Below are 8,755 nucleotides of genomic sequence, written 5' to 3' on the forward strand. Positions count from 1 at the left end.
TAATGGAGTCATGTCCGCCGGATCAACATTGTCCTTATAATATTTCAGCTCCTCGGTGGCACAAACCGACTCTGCATAGGCCGCATCTCCTTCCTCGCACTCCAAAGCGATTTTACGGCTTCCATGAACCGTTATTGTCCCCTTGTGACCCGGCATCTTGAGCTGCAAATACACATAACAGGGCCGTGCCATAAACTTGGCGTAGGTCGGTCGTCCAAACAGGGCGTGATATGGACTTTGGATTTTCACCACTTCAAACGTCAATATCTCCGACCTGGAATCATGATCATCTCCAAAGGCCACTTCCAGAGCTATCTTACCAACATGATATGCTGACTTGCCAGGCACCACACCATGGAACACCGTATTGGACGGTTTAAGATTTTTATCTGTTAGTCCCATATGACGGAAGGTCTCATAGTACAAGATATTAATGCTGCTCCCTCCATCCATGAGCACCTTGGTGAACTTGTAGCCTCCCACCTGAGGCGCCACCACTAGAGCCAACTGACCTGGATTATCAACCTGGGGAGGGTGATCCTCTCTGCTCCATATGATTGGCTGTTCAGACCAGCGTAGATAACGGGGCACGGCCGGTTCAACAGAGTTGACTGCCCGCCTCTGAACCTTCCGGTCTCGCTTGTCCAAGCTAGTGGTAAAGACATGGTACTGCCCACTATTCAACAGATTTGGGTTGCTCTGGTAACCTGACTGTTGCTGCTGCTGGTTGTAACCACTTTGGTTGTTCTAATTATTTTGACCGTTATGTCCGCCCGGATTACCATTAAATCCTGAACCGGAATTTGCTCCACCGTAACCCGGCCCGGATCCTGAGCCACTGCCGGAGCCATGATCATACCGGAAAGCATTAGAATTCTTGAACTCCTGCATAATGAATCAATCCTTCCAAAGGTGGTTTGCTGGCACCTCCTTCATCCCATGTCTTGGACAGGGCTGGCTCAGCAGATAATTTAGGCGGTCCGGGTTAGGGTTGGGGGCCCCACTGCGATTTTTCGGTTTACCCTTGCGTCGCTGGCCATTGTCCTGTGCGTTGGTATTAGCCACAAAGTCCATGTTACCATCCGCTTTACGCTTGCCTCCACCACCATTGCCTGCCCAGTGATGCTGCTGACCTTTGGAGTTGCTGTTCCTCTTTCCCTTCCCTGCCTTGTCATCATCAGATTCGGGATCCTTGGTACTATCAGAATCAGCATACTTTGCCAAAGCAGCCATGAGGGTCCCCATGTTAGTGCAATGGCGCTTCATCCGTCCCAACTTCAGCTTTAGGGGCCCAAACCGGCAGTTGCCTTCTAGGGTTAAGACTGCGGTGTCAGCGTTGATGCGGTCTGATGAATGCAACACTTGTGAGACCCGACGCACCCAATGAGTAGTCGATTCTCCTTCCTCCTGGACACAGGCAGCTAAGTCTACTATCGACATGGGCTGCTTACATGTATCCTTGAAATTATTGATAAACCGGGCTTGTAATTGGGCCCATGACCTGATAGAATTGGCCGGTAAGCTTTTTAACCAAGTGCGGGCCGTTCCTTCAAGCATCATGGTTAAGTACTTTGCACATGCCGCATCATCCACATCCAGCATCTCCATGGCCATCTCATAGCTCTCCACCCATGTCTCTGGGGGTTGATCCACCGTGTAATTTGGTACCTTGCGCGGGCCCTTGAAATCCTTGGGCAGGCGCACATTGCGTAAAGCGGGGACAAGGCAAGGCACCCCCAAAGAGCTAGAAGTAACACCGGGTTCGACCGAAATAGTTGGACGAACCAGCGTAAGCTGCCGAGCCTGATGTTGTGCGACTAACTCGGCCTCCCTGCGTGCTCGGTCCCGGTCCACCACTTCCTGAGCGTTATCAGCACCATCCGCCGGGTTGTTGCCGTGGGGTGCTCCATGTCGTTCATTACTTGACACTGTCGGTTCCTCCATACGCCTGCTATAGCTCCGGCTTGAGCGAGGGGTCGAGTGGATCCGGTCGCGGCTGTACGAGTATGCTTCCTGTTGGTCCAAAGCTGTCCTAAGAAGCTCCTTGACCCGTCGCGTCTCTATCGCCTGCGGTGAGTCACCTTCAATTGGAATGGCCTCCAGCCGTGCAGCAGCGGCGACGAGATTGTCCATTGGGTTGGAGTAGTGACCCGAAGGTGTTAAAACAGCCTGAGGTATAACGGTGTTTTGACGAGGCGGGTGCATCCGATGAGGCTGAACCGGCGCACCGGTCCCATGAGCTTCCGCCCGGTTTCCCTCCAGTGGATTACTGGTTCCTGCTCCTGGGGTGTTGAAAAGGTCTCTGGCCTCGAAAACCGGAGGCAAACGGGATCGGTACTTCCTCCTCATGACTTCATGCGACGCGTTCTGGTCCAACATGAGCCTGTAGGCTTGTGCGTCTAGAGCGGCCCGCTCTATGGCCATCCTGGTATCCTCAGCTGCCAGATCCGCCTTGGCCTAGGTGATCTGTTCCTTTACCTTTGCAATCTCCGCGTTGTGGACGTCCTGATCCGTCGGATTAGCTCCGCCATAAGCACAGCCAATGCATCAAATAGCTCTGATAGAACTTGAGCCGGCGGGCGCACAGGGCCTCCTGCCCCGGCAGCCGTCGCCGCTGCTGAACCGGAGGTTGTTGCCGCAGCAGTCGAAGAATGAAGCGCCGCTTGTGTGCTGGCCATGAATATTCCAACTCGGTTGGGCAGATCAGAGGGGTCCGGAATACTGTCGCCATCGGAACAGCCCCCAATCCGGCCATCTTGTAGCTGATAAAGAGATTCGGTTTCTCCGGTCGATGACTCGTCATCGGAACAAACGACGGTCTCACCGCGAGATTCCGATCCATCCTCATAACTTCCTCCATGGATGACTCCCACGAAGGCAAGGTTCATGGCCGGTTTAACCCGGGCGGATCGCGTAGGCTGAGCCGTCTCGACGAGGTCAGTGCAGATGTCCGGCTCAGGGCCCGGTTCACCGATCTTGCCAATGAAAACGTGAATGCTACCAAAGGGGACCCGGTACCCGTACTCAACTGAGCCGGCCTCGGGGCCCCAGCCTGCGTCGTCGATGTAGAGCTTGTCGTGGCGACTCTTAGTCATCCGGCCTACAGCGTAGCTTCTGATGCTGCGTCCATAGCCGCAGATCTGCATCGTCGACACCATCCTCAACCCAACCGCCGGAGCAGCTTCACCGATGCCCTCGTCCATGGCCATAGATCCGCTTCGCCCACACCATAGTCGACCCTACCGGAGCCGCTCCACAAACACCCTACTCGATGGTTCTAGATCTCCATACCGGACCCCGACAGCCAACGCAACGTCATCACCCTTGACGTTTCTAACCTGATTCCCACCGTCTGGCAAGATGCCAACCACGAGCCATGGCCTAGGTACTTGTCACCTTTAAACCCGTCCAACATCACCTGCCCGATGTACTTCAAATATACTAACAGGTCGCTGTTACCTTTATCCAGCTGCGAAAAACTACAAGGACGATGTTTCTTCTGCATCTATAACAGCTTGGACAACCAAGATCCTGGACTGAGGCATTGCTATGATCTTGTAAGTGCGTCTCTCACTTGTATTCACTATTGTAGGATGCTGCTAATGCGACACTACGATTAGAGACCCTTTGAGAAACTGTGTGCGATGCCATAATCGCAAACAGTGCTGTATGAAAACCGTCAAAAAAGGTGAAAACGTTTGCGATGGAGGATGCATCAAACACAGTTAAGATTTTAGTTGCGTGTGCGATCCAGGGCATACGGTTCAGTCCAATGAACTATTTGCGATGAGGCGGAACAAAAGAAACGGGCAGCCTGATGAATGCGTGTAGCATATGGTTCACTCGGATGAACTGTTTGTGATTAGGCAACACAAAAGAAATGGGCAGCCAGATGAAGGTGTGTGCGATATACAGCATACGGTTCACTCAGATGAACTCACTACAAGGATCCGGGTCTATTGCAACAAAATCATTCGTCGCAATACATGCCGATTTGTGGCGATAAGTACCTATTGCCACGAAACATCATTCGTTGGCAGCCGTTGCGACTGGACGCATGGTAATAGGTTATTGCCACAAAAAAGCAATCGTGGCAATAGAGTGCGCTATTGCAACAACCATGTGGGAAGTCGCCACATGTTTTTCCATGGCAACACTCACCTGCTGCCACAATTTGCTTTATGGAGATAGCTTTAATGCAACATGTAAAGAATCATGGCGACTAATAGCTCGTGGCGATAGACATTTGTGGCAACAACTTATGCCAACGACGCTCGTTTCGTGGTGCATACTCTTTCGTGGCAATAGTCAATTATGGCAATAAACTATGGCAACAATCCTTGTTTTCATGGCATTAGGCATTTTGCCACGAACCGCTACATTTGTGGCATTAACTTATGGCCACAAATATTCCGATCGTCGTAACAAGAAATTGCAACATACTAGTTTTGGTGGTGATAAGTAGGTATCCCAACGGATGAAATGTTTGTAGCGAGAAACTATTACGACAATTTTAATTTTCGTGGTGCTAACATGTGGCAACCAAAAGTGGGGTTGTGGCAATAGCCTACTGCAACCTAAAAAAATACAGGCATTCAATTACAATATTCAAAACCATATGTATAATATGTAGATTAATAAAAATTCATAATTCTCATAGTAAATATCCATCAAATGAAACTCAAATGTAATTTAGCCATCCCAATTAAGTGCCAAGACTAAATTGTCCGTGATTAGAGTCCAGTCGAGCTAGTTCTTTGGATCCTGCAATCAAGAAATCAAAAAAATATAGTTCTAGTTAATGAGTGCAACATAACATATGCCATACAATTATTCCAGACCCATTGTTAAAACGAATTGTTGCCAGACTACCTGGAGGAGTAATACTGTGTCAGCAAGCATGTAACTGAGGGGTCAGAACAGTTTTACAAGTGTAAATGTCTAAAGTGTATGCACAAGTACATGTACTAAAAGCTTCCGCTATTGATTTAAGTTGTGACTCGATCTATAGTTTCAGTTAAGTTCATGTCCCTAGCTAGCACATATTCATTTTTTTAAGTTGTGACTCAATGCAGCAGCAACGCATGGTGAAAGAGAAGAAGCAGCTAGCTAATTATGAAGGCCAATGACATGCTCACTTGAAAGTGGACCATGAGTTTCAGTTTCTTTGTTTTCAACCTATTACGTGTTTTGTCCTCAAAACGGAAAGAACAATTATAGGTGCCGCATCAATATTTACACTATAAAAGATGAAACAAGAATAACACGATCCAACACATGAATAATCCCAGCTGATGCAGAAGCATGCCGAATGCACATCATTGAATAACTATAGAATAACCAAAAGTCAGTGTACTCACTTAAACATCCTAGGATTCTGTGTTAGACCATGTTCCATTCTTCGTGTGTGTGAGAGTTAGCAGCAAGGCATACATATTTACTTAGACTCATACCTTATCAAAACTTAGTTGCGAGTAAGATTTTGATCTAATTCTGTGTTTTGTCTTCTGTTTCTTACGGTTATCGGTGTTCTTTCGGTTGTGTTCCTATCAATTCATCAAAACCAAATATAAACAGTCAGAAAAGCAATTTCATTTTAACACATAGTAGACAAAGAGTGATCTTAGAGATAACCTGAAATTTTGAATCAGTGCCAAAGTACTCAATCATCCATTCACTCTTCCGGTTGTAAATCTTCCGGCAGATTAGCGAATCTAGCTGCATCTGTTTTGTATGCCTTGTAAGTGGAGCTTAGAGTTGATCACCGGCCTCTATATCGCTCTTTCGCAATTTTGAGAACTTTTTCTTCTGTTTCTGGTGTATCTTCCAGGCCCATCTGTCCTGTAAAGCATACAACAAATGAATATACATATGCAGTGCATATCTGATATCCATGGTACAATAAGATAACACATGTGAAAAAGGTTGTATGCACTATGATATGAGCAAAATGTCGCTGTAGTGTCCCAAATCATGATGCCACTTACACATTTATATCCGGCTGCTTCGAATTATGCCACAATGAACCAACAAAATAACCAGCATTAGAAATCACAGAGAGCTTCCAATGGCATTTGCGAGAAAGAAACATAAAGGGAAACCGGGGAATCGATTATTTTGTGCAAGGTAAAAAGTGAAAGTAGTCATCCAACCAATTAGCCAAAAGACCACAATTTGTTTATACCTCCACTCAAACCATTCATAAGCAGTTTTTTGTTCTTGGTCTGTACATGGACCGCTGTCTAACATGAATGCAGAACAGGAAGGCGCTAACAAAAAAGATGATAAAATGAGCTCAAAGTAAACATATGGAAATATCCCTAATGCTAAACCTCACATGAGTGAGAGTCACTTCCAAATCACGTATGAATAAAGGAAATCCTTGTACTGTTAAAATGAATCAAACAGATGAAATGCTTAAAAGAAGAGAAAAGCGTGATACATTTTTATCTCTACTTCCTCTGCCTTCCACGGCTAATTCAAGGATATCAGAAAAGGTCTGAAATACATATAAGAGCATTTAGTTTGAATTTTCTAATATGGAAGTAAGTGAATCAATCTCATCACCGAAGAGCATGAACAATATTACCTTCTAATCAGTCTCAGGCTCGACCAATTTGGCCAAAGCACATAGATCCAAAGTATCTGCGCTACGGAGGCGCTCGTCACTGGATCCTTGCCGCCGGCCTACTTCCTCTCTTCAGGCCTGGAAAATTTGGGCAGAGCAGAGTTTGATATAATGCCATGATACTTTAGCAGCTGTTAAAGGTGAATATTAGCATATCCAAAAAGAAGAATACTGATCCAAGTCACTTACACCAACAAACTCTGCTTTCCGTTAAGAACACAAAATCAATGAACGGAAAGTGGGGTCAACTGAAGCAAGGTGAATATTAGCATAGCAAAGAGAAGAATACTAATCCAAGTCACTTACATCAACAAACTCTGCTTTCAGTTAAGAACACAAAATCAACGAATGGAATGTAGAGTCAACTGAAACAAATTTTGATCAAAGTTGTCACGCTACAACCTGAAAAACTACAAATGTCTGAAAGTTATTTATAGAACTAACACCACCCTCTACCATAGGATTCCTAGAACTGAAAAGAATAGGCTGCACAGAATGGCCTCCTATTTGGGTGCACCTTATATTTCCTACAATAAACGATTGAAATGGCTAGGCATTTGATCGAGCAGGTGCTAGCCAGAGAGGAACACATCTTCCCTTACGCGTGAGATTGCAAGCCTGCTAGGAGTTCTGTTGTGCATCGTGTAGGCATGGATAAAATAGAATCTGCGCATAGCAACATGAAAATTTGTGGGGATTAAGTTAAAAGAGACCCGGGCACCCATACCCTACTGCAGAATGAAAAATAATTACGAGGAACTAAAGAAAGAAGGAGCTCACCAGGGGGAGATGCAACCAGAAGGAAGCAGGGAGGGTGCCTCGGGGTCGGAGCCTCCATGACGACGTCGGGTGTGCATCTGCCGTCGGATGGACCTGAGATAAGGAGAACAGATGAGGCAAGTAAGCACCGCCGCCTCCCCCGACATCGTGTGCTGGAACGACCACTGTGCCTCGAACTCGTCCTCAGGTCGCCGCTGCACCGCACGGGAATAAGAGGGCAAAGCTCCTAGCCGAGGCCGCCGGCCGCCGCGCCGCAAAGAACAGGGGCGCGGTTGCTGCTCTCCTCATCCGCATCGAGGTCGCAGCTGCTGCTCCCCTCATCCGGATCGAGGCAGCACCCTCCCCTCCATGGCCGTCCTCCTCGGTTGCGGCCGTTTCTCCGTCGTCGACCAGCAGAGACGGCGGCCTCTGCCTCCGTCCTCCGCCATCTCCGCCTCAAGCTCAGATCCAATCGCCCGTGAAGACGCCGTGTGATTTTGTTTAGAATAACAAGTAAGGTGGATAGTTAGGAAGGGTGTTTAGCGGTAAGGATAAATAGACTCTATTTTTTTGGTGGGAACACAAAATATTGGTGCAAACTACAGTAAACCTAAATTATGGTAATTCTTTTTGGAGGGAATGTTTAGAATAATGAAAAAAATTGAAAAAAAAATAATATTTCAAAGCAATATAATGTTACTAAAATATGTTTGTAAAATGTTATTTATCGGTGAAAAAACCGCCATATCCAAGAATCATGGAGAGGCGATCCGGCGCCCTCCTCTCTGACGTTCTCGCCGTCGATATTTGTATATTTCTTATTTATACATTGTTTCCCGGTTATTTGGTATATATGTATGGTAAGTATAAGTAGTTCAACATGACCAATCCATGGCATCATATGTTTAGAGGATACCATATTTTGCATTGCTGTTGTCATTGAGTGTTTTCAAGTCCCTACAAATCATCTCACAGCCGTCATCTTCCCTACGAACTAGATCGGGAGATTCCCGACGAAATCGTCTCAAGTCCGTCATCTTCCCTAAGTCCGACGGTAGGCGGCGTGTGGCAAGCTCGCATCCATGGCTGATGGAGAGGCTCGAGCTCGCGGGCGAAGGTCGAGAAGAGGGATGGCGGAACTGCTTGGTCAGCATTGAGGATGGAGGAAGAGGGCGCCAGGAGCCATGGCCGACCAGGAGCGGCGTGCAAGATCACAGGGGCGGCTCGCCGGCCGGGGCTTGCCGCGCGGGTCAGGACGACATGAGCTGCAACCTGGTAGGGGTGGCCGTCGCGCGGAAGTAGGGGTCGTGACCGGCGTCTAGGGATCCCAACCGTCGTCGTTCGCAGCTGGTGCCACCTGGTCCTTGG

General features: G+C 47.5%; 1 long non-coding RNA gene across 6 annotated transcripts; it reads right to left on the reverse strand.

The window, feature by feature from the left end:
- Nucleotides 1-4,599: 4,599 nt before the first annotated feature.
- Nucleotides 4,600-7,899, reverse strand: LOC119353417. 6 transcript variants are annotated; one of them, XR_005170413.1, is made up of 6 exons: nt 7,409-7,899; nt 6,818-7,294; nt 6,590-6,706; nt 6,443-6,499; nt 5,635-5,841; nt 4,600-5,546 (listed from the first exon to the last, which is right to left on the reverse strand). It is a non-coding gene; the product is annotated as an uncharacterized LOC119353417 (long non-coding RNA). The 6 variants fall into 6 exon arrangements; XR_005170411.1 differs by lacking the exon at nt 6,443-6,499 and having other exon boundaries at nt 4,600-4,764; nt 5,454-5,546; nt 6,590-7,294; XR_005170414.1 differs by having other exon boundaries at nt 5,635-5,836; nt 6,590-7,294.
- Between the last annotated feature and the right edge of the window lie 856 nt (nt 7,900-8,755).

Source organism: Triticum dicoccoides, chromosome 2A (assembly GCF_002162155.2).
Source record: "Triticum dicoccoides isolate Atlit2015 ecotype Zavitan chromosome 2A, WEW_v2.0, whole genome shotgun sequence".
Taxonomy (NCBI): domain Eukaryota; kingdom Viridiplantae; phylum Streptophyta; class Magnoliopsida; order Poales; family Poaceae; genus Triticum; species Triticum dicoccoides.